This window comes from Tamandua tetradactyla, chromosome 2 (genome assembly GCF_023851605.1).
Source record: "Tamandua tetradactyla isolate mTamTet1 chromosome 2, mTamTet1.pri, whole genome shotgun sequence".
Taxonomy (NCBI): domain Eukaryota; kingdom Metazoa; phylum Chordata; class Mammalia; order Pilosa; family Myrmecophagidae; genus Tamandua; species Tamandua tetradactyla.
The window spans coordinates 77,832,980-77,849,425 of record NC_135328.1 but is presented as its reverse complement, the minus strand read 5'-3'; the positions used below and the strand labels follow the sequence as shown (position 1 = coordinate 77,849,425).

At 36.2% G+C, this 16,446-nt stretch overlaps 1 long non-coding RNA gene across 2 annotated transcripts; it reads left to right on the top strand.

Moving 5' to 3' along the window:
• The first annotated feature begins 411 nt into the window (after positions 1–411).
• LOC143660871 (uncharacterized) lies at positions 412–13,007 on the top strand. Of its 2 annotated transcripts, XR_013164289.1 has the most exons (4): positions 412–707; positions 1,066–1,225; positions 9,920–9,954; positions 12,518–13,007. It is a non-coding gene; the product is annotated as an uncharacterized LOC143660871 (long non-coding RNA). The 2 variants fall into 2 exon arrangements; XR_013164288.1 differs by lacking the exon at positions 12,518–13,007 and having other exon boundaries at positions 9,920–10,349.
• Positions 13,008–16,446: the final 3,439 nt, after the last annotated feature.

Sequence of the window (16,446 nt, the reverse complement as noted above, 5' to 3'; positions counted from 1 at the left end):
GAACTACCCAGCTGAGATCAGTCAAACCCCAGAACTCTGAAAGATAATAATAAATTGTTTTTAGCCAAGACATGTCAGGGTGGTTTTTTATGCAGCAATAGATAACGGGAACAATACCCATTTACTAACGGGGAACATGAGGCACTGAATTGATAAGTAACTTGTCCAAATTAAACAGCCAGTAAGTGTTTGATTTAAGCCCAGGCAGTCTAGCTCCAGAATCTATACTTATAACCACTACACTGTTCTGCCTTTGTATTAAAAACTCACACACATTGGGTAGAGAGCAATACCAGTGGTCAATGAGAGAGGGAAGGGTAAGGTGTATGGGATGTATGGGGTTTTTCTTTTTATTTCTTTTTCTGGAGTGATGCAAATGTTCTAAAAATGATCATGGTGATGAATACACCACAATGTGATGATATATGTGAGCCTCTGATTGTATATTTTAGATGGACTATATGGTATGTGACGACATCTCAATAAAAATACTAAAAGAACACATACACAGATCACAGGTAAATTTTAAAGGGTGATAAAAGATACAAATAGAATTTCTAATATTTTCTTTCTGAATCTCTCAGGAATCATACTGGCCATTTCCTAGGCACTGCTACAGACACAGAGGATGTGAAAACATAGAACAGAACATCTAAGCAGGATCTTGAAGGATATCAGAGATTACTATCCAAGGAAAGGAGAAGAAGGTAAATTGTAATACAGTTAGACTGTGGTGTGCAAGGAAAAAGGTGGCAGGAGCTGGGGGGGGGGCTGGAAAAGTGTGCTGGAGGCAGGTTGTGAAGAGCCTCATCAACCAAAGGAGGGTGGGTTTTATCCTATCATCAGTGGGTGCAATCAGAGGTTTTTCAACAAAGATATGAAGAGATAGGTAAAAAAAAAAAAAAGACAATTTTGGTGGCAATGTAGAGACTAGCTGGAGAAAGATAAAGGCCCTTTAAGCAAGTGTTATAGACCAGACACAAGGGAAAGGATACCTAACCAAGAACTGGGAGAAAAAGACAGGCAGGTTTAAAAGACATGTGTGTTTCATACTATGACTGAGAGGACTTGGCAACAAATTGGCTGAATGAGAATGCCCTTCAAGATGACTCCAGTATTCCTGGCTTGATAGACTGGTTGAAGATTCACCTGATAACTCCAAGGAATTCTTCATGTGTCAGCCTAAGTATCACCTTTCTGAAGACAAAAATGTGTTCAAAGCAAAGTGAGTATTGTGAACAGAGGTACAGATCAAATGGGTCAGAGAATCCAATTACCTGTGGAGCTTCTAAAAAATACAGCTCCTAAGGGCTCTCTTTAAACAGAATCACCTGGGATAGCAATTGGGAATCTGTATTTTTATGATGTAACTCTGCATGGTCTGTGGGTTCCTCTTAGGAGGAATTGCTCTGAGGGCTCCTTTTAGTCTTTGTGTCTTAAAGGTCAATGTTTCCCAAAATGTCTATTCCCAATCCTCTTCTCATCCTATTCAGCCAGTCTGGGTCAACTCACTGGTTCTCACAACTTCAACTATCAAATGAATGCTAAGAATTCCCCAGTGTAGCCCAGCTTTCTTCTCTGACCTCTGTTCTGTATTTCCACCCTTGGTCCAAACATCTCTACTGGACTATGCAGTGGCATTATAAAAATGGCTAAAAACTCCCAGCTAACATCAAACTCAATGGTGAAGGACTAAAAGCTTTTCCCATAAGATCAAGAACAAAAATAAAGATGTCATTCTTGCCACTGCTATTCAACATTGTACTGGAAGTTCTAGTCAGGGCAATTAGGGAAGAAAAAGAGAAAAAAAAGGTATTCATATCAGAGGAAGAAGTACTGCAATCTCTATTTGCAGATGTCATGACCTTATAAATAGCAAATCTTAAGGAATCTACCAAAACTATTAGAACTAATAGTTCAGCAAGGTTGCAGAGTACAAGATCAATAAAAAACAATTAATTGCATTTTTATACATTAGTAATGAATAATCCTAAAATTATATTAGGAAAACTATTCCACTTATAAAAGCATCAAAATAAAATTCTTAAAAATATATTCAATAAAAGAAGTTTAAAGCTTGTACTCTGAAAAGTACAGAATTAAAGAAGACCTATATAAATGCAAAGACATCCCCATGGTTATAAAATGGAAGACTTAATAACTTAATATTATAAATTTGGCAATATATATGTCATTTTGACGGGTCTGCTATAACATATACCACAGATTAGTTGGCTTAAACAAAAATTTATTGTCTCACAATTTTGGAGGCTACAAGTTCAAAATCAAATTGTTGGCAGGATCATGCTTTCTCCAAACTTTGTGGCATCCTGGTAGTGGCTTACTTAACTCAGTCTCTACATCTGTCACATGGTCATTTTTCTCCCCAACTGTCTCCTCCTGTCTTCCACTACTATGGTTAAATTTCCTCTGCTTATAAGGACTCCAGTCATATTGGATTGAGGCTCAACATTGTTCAGTTTGGCCTCATCTTAGCTAACAGGATCCTTCAAGATCCTATTTACAAATGAGTTTACATCTACAGGGCTGGAGGTTGGGACTTGAACATGTCTTTGTGGGTGACATGATTCAATCCATAACAGCTCCTTAAATTGATCTGTAGATTCAACACAGTTCCTATCAAAATCCTAGTTGGCTTCTTTGTAGAAATTGATAAGCAGATTCTAAAAATAAAATGGGAATGCAAGGGACACAGAAGAACCAAAATAATCTTGGAAAAATGTTGGAGGACTCCACTTCCTTTTTCAAAACTTATTACAAAGCTACAGTAATCAAGATAGTGTGGTACTGGCATAGGAATAGACATATAGATCAATGAGGTAAAATTGAGAGTTTCAGAAACACTCATATTTATAGCAAATTGATTTTCAACAAGGATGCCACACAATTCAATGAAGAAAATAGAGTGTTTTCAACAAATGGTGCTGGGACAAAAGAATGAAGTTGGACTCCTATCTCATAACCAAACACAAAAATCAACTCAAAATGGATCAAATATTTAAATGGAAGAGCTAAAATTATTAAACTCTTAGAAGAAAACACGGATGTTAATCTTTAGGACCTTGGATTAGGAAATAGTTTCTTAAAAATCCAAAACACAAGTAATAAAAGAAAAAGCAGATAAATTGGATATCACCAAAGCGAAAAATTATTGTACTTCAAAGGTCACCATCAAGAAAGCAAGCAGACTATCCACAGAATGGTAGAAAATTTTTGTAAATCATATATCTGAGAAAGGGCTTGTATCCATAATATATAAATAACTTCTAAAACACAATAAAAAAGACAAATATTCAATTAAAATTGGGCAAAAGATCTGAATAGACATTTTCCTAAAGATACACAAATGACCAATAAGCACATGAAAAGATGGTCAACGTCATCAGCCATTAGAGAAATGAAAACCAAAATCATGAGATACCACTTCATACCTACTAGGATGGCTATGATCAAAAAGACATAAAAACAACTGTTGGCAAGGATGTGGAAAAACTGTAACCCTCATACCTGCTAGTGGGAATGTTAAATGGTGCAGTCACTTTAGAAAATAACCTGGCAGTTTCTCAAAAACTTAAACATAGAATTACAATAGGATTTAACAATTTGAACCCTACATATATATACACCCAACAGAATTGAAAACCTGTCCACACAAACCCTTGTACACAAAAGTTCATAGTAGCACTATACATAATAGCCAAAAAGTAGAAACAACCCAAACGTCCATCAACTAATGAGTGGATAAACAGAATGTGATATAGTCATATAATAGAATATTATTCAGGCATAAAAAGGCACGATACCTGGCCCTGGCACGGTGGGATGGACAATGCCATCCTGACCAAAACAGGGAAAAGAAGTGTAACAAATAAGGTATCAGTGGCTGAGACAGTTCAAATCGAGTTGAGAGGCTACTCTGGAGGTCGCTCTTATATAAGCTTCAGTTAGACACTGCTGCCTATCATAGCTTGCCAAACCCCAACCAAAACCATTCCTGCCAATCCTAAAGAACACCTAGGGCATTATATAAAATTCTGCACAATGATGTGAATGATCATGTGCGACATTTGGTGAGGTAAAATAAGCCAAGAACAAAAGAACAACAATGGTATGGTCACCTTTAGAAAATGCTTATAAGAAAACAGGGGTCTAGATTGTAAGCATATATATATACATATATATATATATATATATAACCTGATATTACAGATAAGAACGAAGCCAGTCAGGTTGGGGTTAAAGTAATTCAGAACACAGTGGTAAGAAAGGCAGTGTCTACATTTTTAAATCACACATACTCTTTGAGACCATTGGAAGAAAGGTTTATTTGATCTGGAACTGAAATTTTCTGTAGCGCATAATCTAACTCAATTTATCTATATAGCTCATTTGAAAAATTGAAACACAGGGAGCCCAGAATAAGAAAGAGGTCCTTTAATCCTGCATAGATTATTGTAATGCCTGGCTACATCATAGAGTATATTAAGCAGATAATAAAAAGGTATTGACAAAGTCCCCTGAGGGAGGGAAGAAAGAATATGGAACTATTAAACCTTACATTCAGAGAATCCCCTGATACTGTGTCAAACTTTAAGGGTATCCAAATCAATAGGCCATGCCCTCAGTCAAGAGCCTTACTCTTCTGAAGCTTATGTAGGTAGCGGAGAAGCTTAGACTACCTATAGGCATGCCTAAGAGTTACTTTTGGAGGACCTCTGTTGTTGCTCAGATGTGGCCTCAGTCTCTCTAAGCCCAACTCTGCAAGTGTAATCACTGCCCTACCCCCTATATGGGAAATGACATCCAGGGGTAAAAGTCTTCTTGGTGATGTGGGAAATGACTCCCAGGGATGAATTCAGACCTGGCACTATGGGATCAACGATTACATGCTGACCAAAGTGAGGAAAAGAAGTGTAACTAATAAAGTATCAGTGGCAGAGCAAGTTCAAATACAGTCGAGAGGCTACTCTGGAGATTGCTCTTACGCAAGCTTCAGGTAGACCTTGATACCCTCAATCAGGACCATTCCAGCCAATCCTAAAGAATACCTAGGGCAATATATAAGATTCCACAAGGGTTCCCTGCACTAGAGTAACTTCCCAGAAACCTACAACCTCCAGATGGGTCCCTGATCCAGATAAGTCCTGAAACCTAGCCCAGCTTCTCCAGAACATCAGATAGTTCAATCTCCCTATTCTATATTAATGAAAGACCCTTTCAATATGAAAAATTTAGACTTGCCATAGCCCAAACAACCCTAAAGAGAGGTATGGAAATATCAAAGGTGATGGTGGAATTATACACAGAAGACAGGACTTAAGAAATGAATATGAATGCTGAATCATTAAATTGATATCTCTTTTAGTCTCCAGTATTTTAGAGCAGCTAGAAGTAAAAACCTAAAATTGTGAAATTGTAACCTATGTCAAAGTCTGAAATTGTTCTACAACTAATCGTGGTGCTGTGCTTTGAAATTTATAGCTTTTTTGTATATAAGTTATTTTTCACAAAAAAAAAAGGAAAAGAAGTTGATTGTGATAATAACAAAGTACTTAAGCCCTCTAGCCTCATATATTCTGGAGCAGCTAGAAGGAAAAATATGAAAGGATTGTATGGTACCCCATGACAAACTCTGGGATCTGTCCTGTAACCACTTGTTGAAGAGTGCTTTGAAAACTATTGCTTTTTATTTCTTTGATTTGTATATGTTGTACTATACAATAAAAAAAGTTTTAAAAATATTAAATTATGTAATTTAACATAACTGAAATTTTAAAACATACAATCATTTCAATTAATTAAGAAAATAGTGATTTGTAATTAAATACTTATGTGATAGAAATTTTTAATAAACTTGTGATTAAAAGCTTAAAAAAAGGAATGATATACTGATACATGGTACAATGTGGGTAAACCTTGAAAAACATTATACTACAACAATTCGGTTACAAAAGTCCACATGTTGTATAATTTCATTTATATGAAATGTCCAGAATAGAAAAATCAAGAGAGACAGCACGTAGATTGGTAGTTGCCAAGGACTGGGGGAAATGGGAAGATTGGGAGTTGATGACTAGGTTTGCAGGGGTTTCTTTTGGGGGTGATGAAGATGTTCTAAAATTAATTGTGATGATGGATGCACACCACATCAATATACTAAAAGTTAATGAACTGTATACTTTAAATTGGTATGGTAAGTAAATTATAACTCAATAAAGCTGTGAAAAAATTTTACCGAGTTTCAGATGAAAATTAGTTAATGACTCTGTATCATTTCTAATGTAAGGGTTGAAAAACTATTGTGAATATATAACAGACAGGACGAACTAATGCAGGCTCTTTCTAAGAATAAAGCTTATTTTCATTTTGATAGCATGAATTCATGACAAAATTCCAGCACTAAGGAATATTTAAAAATTATATTTAGATATTCTAAGTGTCAGGTTTCATTTCCTTAGCATTCAGACGTAGAGTTTTAGCTCTGTACAAACTGCAATCGCATCGAGGAAAGAAAAACGTGACTTAAACTGCAAATGTGCAATAATGATTAAGGCAGGATAGTGAAATGCAATGGTTAAAAAAATCAGATATAAAATTTCATTCTTCAAATAAAATATAATTTGGAAGTCTAGCATGTGAAATAGATGAGAGTGTTATAAATGGAAGTGCTTTGGTTGAGGTATGGAGGGAAGCCTTTGCTTCTACTCATCTCCAGACAAAAGAACTCAGTGTAACCATGTCTAAGCAGCTTCTTAGTGTTCTGTGGGCCACAGTTTAAACAGGTATAGAAGACTCAAAGTCCCAGTCTGCCCTTATTGTGCAGCCTTTGGCAAGGTAGAAATCTATGGGCCTCTGTTCCTTACCTGTCAGGTGAAGGCGCTGAACTAAAATTCCTTCAAAGGCCCCTTCCTGTTCTCAAAATCTACAGTTCTAAGGTCCTAAAACGGCTAAAATAAAAGCCAGCAGCTATTGGTTTCTAAAATGTTTACCAGTCACTCCAGAGCTTAAGGAATTTAGCTTAAGGAACAAAGATCAAAACAGGCCCTAAACTTTCCCAATTCTATAAAATAAACAGCAAACTTGGATAAAGATAAAGAGTAGGGGAAAGGCTTACATCAAAGTGCATGAAACAACTCGAACAAAGGGCAGCTGGCTTTCATTGATCTTCTCTTATCTGTTAGATAAAGGTAGTTAATGGGCCATAAATACAAATTAAGGATCTGGTTACCATGTATCCCAGAAAGACAGGTCTCCTTGACGGGGAGGGAGATAGGGAGGCGAAGCAATACAGTATTGGCAGCACCTCAAGAACAGCCCATAGGATCCTTACTGAGAGGGAGAGCTGGGCCACTGGCCAGGAACACACAGTTGTGAGCGAGAACACATTCAGTCTTCAGAACAAGAAATTCAGTTGAAGAGCTGAGGGATGGGATAGAGAAGAGATCATGCTTATCAAAATGATGTCAAGCTGGGGAGAGGCTGTACTCAGTGAGGGAGAGCAGCCCTCACACAGAAACAACAGAGATGGGGAAGCCCCGTTCTATCTCCTCCAGGAGATGAGGTCTAACTCCTCAGTATTCAAAGTAGGGTCTGTTGACCAGCAGCACGAGCATCACATGTGAGCTTATTATGCAGAATCGCAGCCCCAACCTACACCTACTAAATCGGAATCTGCATCTTAACAAGATCCTTGAGATTGTCTATGTATTAAAGCTTGAGAAGTGAGGTACAGCTGGAACACTAGCTTCACAAAAATATGGACCAAGATTGGCCAGACCTAGGATAGAGAAGATCTCTGAGCTCTCAAGTCATTGTATATCCCAGTTATTTAAGTTTAGCTTAAAAAAAAAGTTGCTAAAAGTGATGAAAACTGCCCTTCAATCCTGGGAAAAGCCAGTATAAGCATAGATTAATTATAATTAATCCTGATACATGATAGGTAAAGATGATAGAAAAATAAACCAATGGAAATAAGGAAGCTGAATTCAACATTCTTACTTTCTAGTAACTTTTACCTGTAAGGCCCCTGAGGATGGGATCTATATCTATTTTCTTATCTAACACAATTCCTTACACATAACTGACACTCAACTAGTGTCAAATAAATGAGTGAAGATAAATTGGTACTCTAAAGGTTGAATTTTATTTTTTAAAAAAGATACAGTTTGTATGGATGATCGGCTAAGAACATACCAGACTGTAAATTCCATGAGGGCTGGGACTGTATCTGGTTCGTTAACTGTACTATCCCCAGCATCAATTTAGCATACTGCCTTGCACTTTGGGCAGGAAATACGTGAGTAAATGAATAAATGAATAAGTAAATGGAAAACAAGTCAATTCTCCAAGAATATACCTGGAAAAAAAAAGGAACCAACCTTACTTTAATCTCAAATTCCCATAATATCAAGGATGAATTTACCTGATATCAAAAAGAATCATCAATCTTATGTTAGTAGATATTCATATGATGTGTAAAATTGTAACATAGTTATTTTAACTTGAATTTCAGTAGTTTAAACTTCACCATAGCATGGAGTAAACTTTAGCATAAATGGGTCAGTCTTACATATTCTAGTTTCTGAATTGTTTTTAGAAAAGCTACTTACATAACAGCATTAGTTATAAAGAATTCTTCGTATGGATCTTGTCATAGTAGGCCTAGGCAAAATTAAGAAAATAAGGAATTCAGCTCTCAGGATTCTTTTATTTAATTATAAAAAGTATTCTAATATAGTATTTGATACATACAAAAGAATATGTGTGATTACGTATAATAAAATAAACATTATTTAAGGACAAGAAATTAACAATATCAAGATTTTCTTTCTTTGAGGATCTTATACCTATTTCTCAGAGCTTCTGGCTTCTAGCTACTTGGCATTAATGTAAAGGGTTTGAGAAATATATATTCAATAAGGTGATGTCTGATAACAGATTTAGATTTTTACCATCCTTGGGTGTAAAAATATTTTAATAGCATTTTTTTTCTGATACTAAAACCGTATGTACTCACTGCAGAAAATTTATAAGATGGGGAAACGTGAAGAAGAAAATAAAAATCACCAATAATAATCCTACTATCTCCAGATAATTACCAACATTTAAAAATACAAACACACAAAAGCACATGCACATTTTAATAGGGGCCTCATGTTCAAGACATAAAGATATGAATATCTAATAGAGAAATTTCAGGCATAGTGGCAGGCTAATGAGAAACTTACTTGTGATTAAGGTCTTTTCATATTGAACAAAACAAAGGATTTGCATTTCCAAACAGACAGCGCTATAATGATGCCTCAGGAATTCATTTTTTAAGAAACCCAAATAACTCATACAATATGGATGGTAGTAATTTAATGCTATAATTCAAATTGGCATCAAACTTATATACTCACAGTAAAATTTTACACAAGTGTTCTGCTTCATGCCAAATTCATGCTGAGTAAGCATATTCTTGATACCTCATGTGCATTCACATGCTCACAGATACATGTAATACCTGGACTGATCAGTGGTAACAGAATCAGAGGGTGAACGGTGAACCTGGACACCAGAACAGAACTAAGGTCTAGGGAAACCTTAGTTCCTCCTACTAAACTATCCATGAACTAGGCAAAACAGTGCAGGCAAGTGTGTCTGTATCTGGGAAGTAAATGAGGAGGTGACCATTAAAGTAAAGACAGATGGTTTCAAAAGAGAAATGAAACAGATGTCAGTGGCTGAGAGAGTTCAAATAGAGTCTAGAGGTCATTCTGGAGGTTATTCTTATATAGTATATAGTGTGTCCCTTTTCAGTTTTTGGTGTATTGGAGTAGCTAGAGGGAAATACTTGAAATTGTTGAACTGTAGTCCAATAGCCTTGATTCTTTTTTTTTTTTTTTGGCATGGGCAGGAACCAGAATCGAACCCGGGTCTCCAGCGCAGCAGGTGAGAATTCTGCCACTGAGCCACCGTTGCCCACCCTAGCCTTGATTCTTGAAGATGACTGAACAATTATAGAGCTTATAAGATGTGATTGTGTGATTGTGAAAACCTTGTGACTGACACTCCCTTTTTCCGGTGTATGGACAGAGGGCTAAGAAAAAAAAAAGGACAAAAAATAAATAAGGGAAGGGGGAGCATATGGGATGTTTTGGGTGTTCTTCACTTTTATTCTTTTTTTTGGCATTCTGAAAATGTTCAAAACTCTATTGTGATGATGAATGCACAGTTATATGATGATACTGTGAACCACTGATTATAAAATTTGGATGATTATCTGGTATGTGAATATATAATATATTTCAATAAAATTGCAATTTTTTTTAATGACAGGTTCAAATGTGTATCACATGTCTTTTCTTAATTCAAGGATGGCAACTAGTTTAGCAGGTTCTTCTTGCCCCCTTGGGGGAAAAGCCTGTATAAACAGATACTCTTGCATAATGTCTTTTGGATTAACAAGTTTAGTTTTTTTTTTGGGGGGGGGGGGTTCATCGTCCAGGAACTGAACCTGGGTCTCCCAGATGGAAGGCAAGCATTCTACCACTGAACCACCCATGTATCCCAAGTTTAGGTTTTTATGTGAAGACCCTCCACCTAAGAAGAGATTCTATTTAGAGACTAAGAAAGCTGCTTTTCTACCTGAGCTAATATATCCCTGGGGGGTTTTAGTCTCTAGGGTTTAGGTAATATCTCAGTTTAAGAGCTGTGTGGGTAGGGTTTGGAGAGGGAGAGTGTCAAGTTCAGGAATTTGAATTGAGTTACAAGCCTAGGATGGAAAAAGAAAAACTATGCCAAAGATAGGATCCAAAATATGAGGAACCAAATAAACCAAAATTAGAATCCAAAGCTAAGTTTACAAATCACTGTGTCAATCAAGGCAGAAAAGGCCAAGAGTAAGATCTAGAACACAAAGAGAATATAGGAAGGTTGATGTCAAATAGTAAGCTTCTGTATGGGGCTAAAAACAGTCACCTACAGGAGTGGAGCCTAGCAGGGAGATGAGGTCACTTTATCCCTCATTTGGCCAAAGATTCATGCCTAGCAGCCAACCCTATAACTAATTACATAGCATGTTATGGATTGAATCAGCCACTAGCAAACAAGTTTAAGCAAATAAATTTGTTTAGATTTCACACCTTACCATCATTTAAATTGTTAAATTGAAGAGGAGTTCCTGAGAAATAATTTTCATTTTTGATGTTTGTAGGAAGAAAGGAATACGTGATTCAGTTGGAAGAAGTAATCACTTCTAGGTTTATCAAAGAAACAAGCTATTGCCCCAAATCTAAAAATAATAGTCAACCTTGCAAAAGCCATTTGTCCATTAATCATGGGTATAAGAGTTTTGCTGGGTTTGATGTTTCTATTATAGTTTAAGGTTTCAAACTCAACATTCTGGTATTGTTTATTCCTTTGGATTTCAGAGCTAGAAATTATGTTTGGTATTATCTTTATTAGGGCCACAAGATTCAAACAACTGGACTTCAGCAGTAGGAATCCTTAGTCAAGAGGCAGAGTCACACATTTTTAGCTTCTTCTCTATATGAAAATACATGCAAGGGTATTGCTAAACACCAATTTAGATACCCATATCAGACAAGATTTTAATGAAAACAAACAAAAACATAAATTAAATATAATACTTTTGCCACATATCAAGGTATATTACATTTTGGTTTTATATGAAATCAACTGACTCTGAATATAATTCTCATAAAAGGTCTCTTGCCAAGATAGTCCCATACCATCCTGTAGTCTCAAAAATTCCACCCGTGATGTAGAGTTCAATGATTGTTTTTCCTTTATCTTAATCAAGGCCAGAGTATTCTCTTGCTAGACAAAAAAGTACTTCAAGAGTTAACTTAGTTCCTCTCCCACTCCCTACTCTCTTACCCCAAGATCAGCTTAAGCTCCTTATCATTTCTTCTGACTGCTTTGTTCTCTTTCCACTTGGCAGAAGAATAAAGAGATGATAGCCACAAAGATGAATCTTTATATGACAGAGTGAGCTCTAAACCTGCAGGGAGTCATTTATTATTCTCTTAAAAAGAGAGCAAATCTCTCATACCATAGAAATCCAGCTGTTCTCTGTTTGCTTTTGTTTCCTTTTCAATCTATTTCTGACCGACTTTTTTTTTTTAACTTTTACCAAAACATAGTCTTCATGTAAACATTTTAATGTTTTTATTAGATGCTTGTAATATGTGTTCATTGGAAATAAATTAAGGAAAATGAAGACAATCAACTATAAATGACCTCACCAAAAATGTTAGTGGTGGAATTTTTTAATGCATGTTGTATGCTGTGTCAGTTTGAAAGGATGTATGTACCCTAGAAAAGCCATGTTTTAAAACTAATCCCATTTTGTAAAGGCAGCTGTTTCTTATAATCCCCATTCAGGACTGTATGCTTGAAAATGTAATTAGATCATCTCCCTGGAGATGTGACTCAATCAAGAGTGGTTGCTAAACTGGATTAAGTGGAGATATGTCTCTACCCACTCTAGATGGGTCGTCATTACTTCATTGGAATCCATAAAAGAGAACAACAAGAGAGAAAGCCAGGAGATTCTGAGAGAGCAGAACGACATAGCCATGGGAAGCAGAGAGTCTACCAGCCAGTGACCTTTGGAGATGAAGAAGGAAATGCCTCCTGGGGAGTTTCATGAAACAGGAAGCCAGGAGAGAAGGCTAGCAGATGATGCCATGTTTGCCATGTGCCCCTCCAGCTGAGAGAGAAACCCTGATTGTGTTCGCCATGTGCCTTCTCACTTGAGAGAGAAACCCTGAACTTCATCAGCCTTCTTGAATGAAGGTATCTTTCCTGGGATGCCTTTGATTGGGCATTTCCATAGACTTGTTTTAATTGGGACATTTTCTTGGCCTTTGAACTATAAACTAGCAACTTATTAAATTCCCCTTTAAAAAAGCCATTCTGTTCCTGGCATATTGCATTCTGGCAGCTAGCAACCTAGAACATATATGGATATTCACACAAAAATTTTAAATGGTGTATACTGTTTTTTAGTCTGTGATTTTCTATATAAATATATGTATATATATTTCAACAATATCATTTAAAAAAATTTATTTATTAATTAAAAAATTAACAAATGAAACAAAAATTAACTTAGATAATCACTAATTCACAATATCATCATTTAGTTGCATATTCATCATTTCTTAGAACATTTGCATCCATTCAGAAAAAGAAATAAAAAGAGTAGAAAAAGAAATAAAACGAAAACAGAGAAAAAAAACCAAAAAGAAAAACTTATACCTACCATACCCCTTACCCCTCGCTTTCACTGATCACTAGCATTTCAAACTAAATTTATTTTAACATTTGTTCCCCCATTATTCATCTTTATTCCATATATTCTACTCTATCTGTTGACAAGGTAGATAAAAGGAGCATCAGACACAAGGTTTTCACAATCACACAGTCACATTGTGAAAGCTGTATCATTATTCAATTATTTTCAAGAAACATGGCTACTGGAGCACAGCTCCATTTTCAGGCAGTTCCCTCCAGCCTCTCCCTTACATCTTGAATAACAAGGTGATATCTACTCAATGCATAAGAATAACCTCCAGGATAACCTCTTGACTCTATTTGGAATCTCTCAGCCATTGACACTTGGTCTCATTTCACTCTTCCCCCTTTTGGTCGAGAAGGTTTTCTCAATCCCTTGATGCTGAGTTTCAGCTCATTCTAGGGTTTTTCTCAATCCCTTGATGGTGAATCTCAGCTCATTCTGGGATTTCTGTCCCACATTGCCAGGAAGGTCCACACCCCTGGCAGTCATGTCCCACGTAGACAGGGGGAGGGTGGTGAGATTGCTTGTTGTGTTGGCTGGACAGAGAAGCCACGTCTGAGCAAAAAAAGAGGCTCTCTTGGGGGTGACTCTTAGGCCTAAATTTTAAGTAGACTTGACTTATCCTCTGTGGGGTTAAGTTTCATATGAACAAACCCCAAGACTGGGGGCTCAACCTATAGCTTTGGTTGTCCACACTGCTTGTGAGAATATCAAGAATTCAACTTGGGGAAGTTGAATTTCTCCCAGCTCTCACCACTCCTCCAGGGGGCTTTGCAAATACTTTTCCACTCACTGATCAAATCACTCTGGGATTCATTGGGGCATCAATCTGGGAAAACCAACAAGCTCTCATGTGCTACCTGAGATTCCAAGTACTTATGGTGTAACCATATCACTTTTAATAGCTGCATAGCAGTACATCTTATGAATGTCCTACAACCGAGTTGTTTGATATGTGTTATTTTTACTAGTATAAACAATCCTATAGTGACCTTATAAGTAAAAAATAACTAAGTTATAGCTATATATATATAACCTGGGATTTAGAGATAAGAGTGACGCCGATCAGGTCGGGATAAAGGTAATTCAGAATACAGGGGTAAGGATGACATTACCGATTGTTCTCGTTTGTTAGCTGCTGGAATGCAACACACCAGAGACAGATTGGCTTTCAATAAAAGGGGATTTAATTAGTTAACATATAGTTCTTCAGAGGAAAGGCAGCTAACTTTCGACTGAGGTTCTTTCTTACGTGGGAAGGCACAGGATGGTCTCCTGGCCTTCTCTCCAGGCCTCTGGGTTCCAACGTCTTTCTCCAGGGTGATTCCTTTCTGTATCTCCAAAGGCCTGGGCTGAGCTGCAAGTGCCAAGATGAGGTATGCTGAGTTGCTTGGGCTGTGCTACGTTGAGCTCTCTCATTTAAGCACCAGCCAATTCAATCAAACATCATTCATTGCAGCAGGCATGTCTCCTAGCTGACTGCAGATGTAATCAGGAACAGATGAGGGTCACATGCCATCGGCTCATGTCTACAGCAATATAACTAGGCATCTTCACCTGGCCAAGTTGACAACTGAATCTAACTACCACACCTATATATTTTTTTTAAACTTTTTTTATTAATTAAAAAAATTAACAAACACAACATTAAGATATCATTCCATTCTACATATACAATCAGTAATTCTTAATATCATCACATAGTTGCATATTCATCATTTCTTAGAACATTTGCATCAATTTAGAAAAAGAAATAAAAAGACAACAGAAAAAGAAATAAATGATAATAGAGAAAAAAAAGATTTCACCTACTTTTTGAGACCAAAGGAAGATAGTTTTATTATGTCTAGAACCTAAGTTTTCTGTTGCACATAATCTAACTCAACCTGTCTGGATAAATCATTTAAATAATCCAAACACAGGGAGCCTAGAATAAGAATGAGAGCCTGTATAGTTTAATGTAATGCCTGGATACATCCCAGAGTATATATATATATTAAAAAAAAATTTTTTTTTCTTTAAACATAACAACATACAAAAATGAACATTCTGACCATATGATCATTCCATTCTTGGTATATAATCAATAGCTCACAATATCATCACATAGTTATATATTCATCACCATAATCATTTGTTAGAAAATTTGCATCAATTCAGAAAAAGAAATAAAAAGAAAAAAGAAAAAACCTCATACTGCCATACCCCTTACCCCTTCCTCTCATTGATTGCTAGTATTTCCATCTACCCAATATATTTTAGCCTTTGTTTCCCCTATTTTTTTCTATATCGTTTATCACTCCCTTTGGTTGATCAGTAGCATTTATTTTTTTAAATTTTATTTATTTATTTACTTACTTTTAAAATAACAACATACAAACACTAACATTCTTACCATATGCTTATTTCATTCTTCGTATATAATCAATAATTCACAATATCATCATGTATATTCATCACCATGATCATTTCTTAGAACATTTGCATCAATTCAGAAAAAGAAATAAAAAGAAAAAAGAAAAAAACTCATACATATCATATCCTTTACCCCTCCCTCTCATTGATTGCTAGTGTTTCCATCAACCCAATATATTTTAGCTTTTGCTTCCCCTGTTTTTTTCTATACCCTTATCACTCCTTCACTGATCACTAGCATTTCAATCTACTCAATTTATTTTAACATTTGTTTCCTCTATTATTTATTTATTTTTTTCCCTATGTTTTACTCATCTGTCCATACCATAGATAAAAGGAACATCAGAAACAAGATTTTCACAATCACACGGTCACATTGTGAAAGCTTTATCATTATACAATCACCTTCAAAAAACATGGCTACTGGAACACAGCTGTACATTTTCAGGCAGTTCCCTCCAGCCTCTCTGTCACACCTTAACTAAAAAGGTGATATCTATTTAATGCATAAGAATAACCTCCAGGATAACCTCTCAACTCTGTTTGAAATCTCTCAGCCTTGACACTTTGTTTTGTCTCATTTCTCTCTTCCCCCTTTTGGTTTAGAAGGTTTTCTCAATCTCTTGATGCTGAGTCCAGCTCATTGTAGGATTTTTGTCCCATGTTGCCAGGAAGGTTTACACCCCTGGGAGTCATGTCCC